A 3,612-nucleotide genomic window follows, 5' to 3' on the forward strand; every position below is an offset into this window, starting at 1 on the left:
ACCACATTTTCAAGCGTGCATGAATTTGGCGGATGTCTTTTGCTTAGGTTGTTTTTCCGAAGCCCGTAAGAAACATTTCAGAAGAAACTTCAGAAAATGTTCGAGAATGAGGGCCATTGGATTCAAATCTTACCTAATAACTGCTCATCTCAGTTGGTCTGTGCCACTAAGTCCTTTTAAAATAAAATGGGGCGATTTTGTGAATGCTACAATTTACAAAGCAGAGTTGAGATCTTCAAGAAAATCTTAATGCAGCGATATTACATCTTGTCAGCAAAACTTTGATTTGACTTCAGACCAGGAAATCTCTCCAACACATCAAGATCAACACCTCTGCATTCCCATGTCCTGCATTCCAAGACATGGGTTCTCTATGCCACCGTTACCAAGGTGAGTGACAGATGTAGTTACTGTTACTATACTGTACTGTTACTATAAAACCTTCCTGTGATGTTACCATTACATGTTTCCAAACAAGGATGATTGTCCAGTGGCAGCAATACAAAGGCAGCAATGTTTAGTAACTTATGGGTCATTTTCTCAAGGTCATGTATCATTTGAATTTTGAAACCACAACATGATACAGGTTCCATGATCCATCCTTTTATGAGTCACTCAGACACAACGCTGTGTTTGTGATATAAGTGTTGTTCAAACTGGAACAAATGGCAGAGGCCCAACAGAGCCTAACATACAGATATTAGTGAAGTATAATATCAGAATCAGAAAGTATTAAACAAATAGACATATACTTACACCACATCAGTATGACACTGATAAAGATAAAAAAAAATGGGATAACTAAAATAACTTTTTTGTGTTTTCTCTACTTCATGCCTCAGTAGTTAGCCTGTGAGTTCATGCAGAAGAGTACCGGTACTTTAAGTTGAATCAAACTTTCTTTATAAGTACAATGAAACAGTAACTATGATTTAGTTCCCTTTTAAATAATGAATGAATTAACAATCTAACTTGGCAAAGTAAATTGGCACAACTGCTTGGATCCTGAAGTTGAGAAAAACTCAAAAAGGTCAGGTCAGCTGGTTGCTTTACATTTAAAAATTTGCTCAAAGTTTAGATTTTTTTTATTTAACTTAACTTTTTAAACTGTAAATTTACTGAACTACATGTTGTTTACAGTCAAAAGACATTACAGGTAGAAATAGAAGCGATTAATGCATTATACGCTCGTCTTAACAAGCAGGTGTGAAAGACAAAGGCAGTGAAGACAATAAAATGTGTAACATCTGAATTAAAAATGTTTTATTCTATTTGCCTTTTTCCGTTACTCAGAGACTGTGAGGAACCGAGGTGGTCACCCCACGTTTTTTGAATGTGGCGACTGGACTGGGTGGTGAAGTTAGGAAGAAGGGTGCAAGAGATGATGGCTTTTCTATAAAAAATATTCTCTTTTATTTACAAGGGGGGGATCTCCAAAACATGTGCCCACAAAATAAACAAGCATCAATCACAAACACAAACAGTCCTCACAAACAAGGCAACTCTAGGCACATACTCATTTGAACTAGGCACATTTCTGTGTTCACACAACTAAACACAGGCTTCACTTTTCCTCACATCAGGGAAGTGCTCCTTTCTAACCGGCCTCTCCCATCTCCCTCATGAAATGAGTCACCCTTTAAATAGGGCAGCCCATTGGGCTCAATTGGTCCAATTAGGTCCAACCATTGACGAGGGGGAGCCCGGACCCAACCATTCCAGAGAGTGAGACCAAGTCTCTTGCAGGGCAACATAAGTACACCTCCATTTTGGTGCCACGGTGAGAAGGGGGGGAATTCACCTTCTCACAGAGACACACATTTCAAGCCAGAAATCTGGGAATATATCCACCCAAAGCGAATAACATTGAGTGTTTGTTTAGGAATCAACAACATCAGTCGGACATCAAACATGGCCTAACTACCCATCAAACATGGCTGACTGCTGATAACCTTCTAAATACAGCAATCGCAGCTGAACCTTTACATCGAACATCCTAAAGCCAAACACAAAAAAAGATTGATCGCTGAACATTGTGACATAAAAGAAACCTCTCACACTGTCCTTCTTGATTGTACATACAAACACACCCAAATGCTTATATTCCACACTCTCTTCTTCCACTGTATATTTATACCGCAGCCTTTTTTTATCGGTTTAAGCAAAATCCCAGATAAGGACCTACTTGAAGTTGTGTACCCACATTTTCAAATTTTACACAAGCAGTCATAAAGAGATTAACTAACTAGGCTACAGAGCAAACATGGCTGACATTCCAAACACAACAGAGCAAAACCTTTCCATCAATTAGCTTTCAGCCCCTCAAAAGGAAAAAAAGGGGTCAAACAGGTAACAGTAACCTAGCAACTATCAAAATCTCTCTCACTACCTAACTCCTTCTCTTAGAGACACATGCACACAATGTCCCTCACATTCCCACAACCACTCTCCTACCATCTACATGCATTGTGCTCAATGGCCAGCACACTAGCGCCTCAGTAATGTGTTTTTGAAAGACTTCACCCTTGGTATCACGGTGCATCAAAAGCTTTTGAATGTTTTCAAAGGTGTACCTCAGTGCTTTTGGAGACTGAATGTTCAAGGCATAAATCCGAACCACGAATCCGAACAGCAGAGCCATAGCAGTGGGAAGATCCAGAATGTTATCAAGCACGATTTGCTCCTCAATAATCAAAGCAAGGCACCTTACGTTTGGGTCTGTGTCAGCTATAATTATATCTGAGGGATAATAGTTGAACATTGTTCTTGTGTCATTTCTTTGTGCCTGCATGCAGGATGTCGCGGGATTTACTTTCCCATACTGACCGTCGGACAAAACATTGTACCACTTATTATACGGTTACTTGCCAAATGATAAAAGCAATTTCTCCAAAATACCTCTTTTAAATTATTTTGTTGCCGTTTTGTGACTTCCACTGAGAAAAAAAAATGTGAAGAATGATATGAAAGATGTGAATTAGAATCACAAAATCCATTGCCAATGGCAGCGGTCATTAATTCTTTTCAGCAGTCAATATAAAAAAATATCAGACCACCTTTAAAATCAATGGAATATTTTGCAACATTCTGAGGGGCCATATAAAGAGCATTTTTAAATCTTTCAGAGGCCCCAGTCATGTGAACACATGCAAGAGAAGGCCTGAAACAGACAGACAACGTGTGGAATGTGCACAGTAATGAGGAACACGATTACGTCATTGTTGTCAGTCAAGTCAAGAAGCGATTATTATTTTAAGTTGTTGGACTAACTCATGTTAGTTACATGTACCAGCATGGACATATGTGAAAAGTACATTATTTATATAGTACAGTTATTTATATGTTCTTAAGTACATTGTGTCTAATGTCAGATGTGAAATGATATAAATACTTTGCAGTGTTGGCGTGTAGGTTTTCGCCATAGTTACGCAAGCAACTACAGTGGTCTCCATCCCTTAATCAAAGGCTCCGCTCTCTCTGTTATTCCACATTGAGACATTCTGTGCTCCTCCACATTCTCCACATGTCTAATCAAGGACGAATGTCATCTTTTCTGCAATATCCTTTGCATAAGAGGCTTTGGATGAAACCGCAATGAACTGCTGTCAGCCG

This window comes from Clupea harengus, chromosome 12, assembly GCF_900700415.2.
Source record: "Clupea harengus chromosome 12, Ch_v2.0.2, whole genome shotgun sequence".
NCBI classification, from domain to species: Eukaryota; Metazoa; Chordata; class Actinopteri; order Clupeiformes; family Clupeidae; genus Clupea; species Clupea harengus.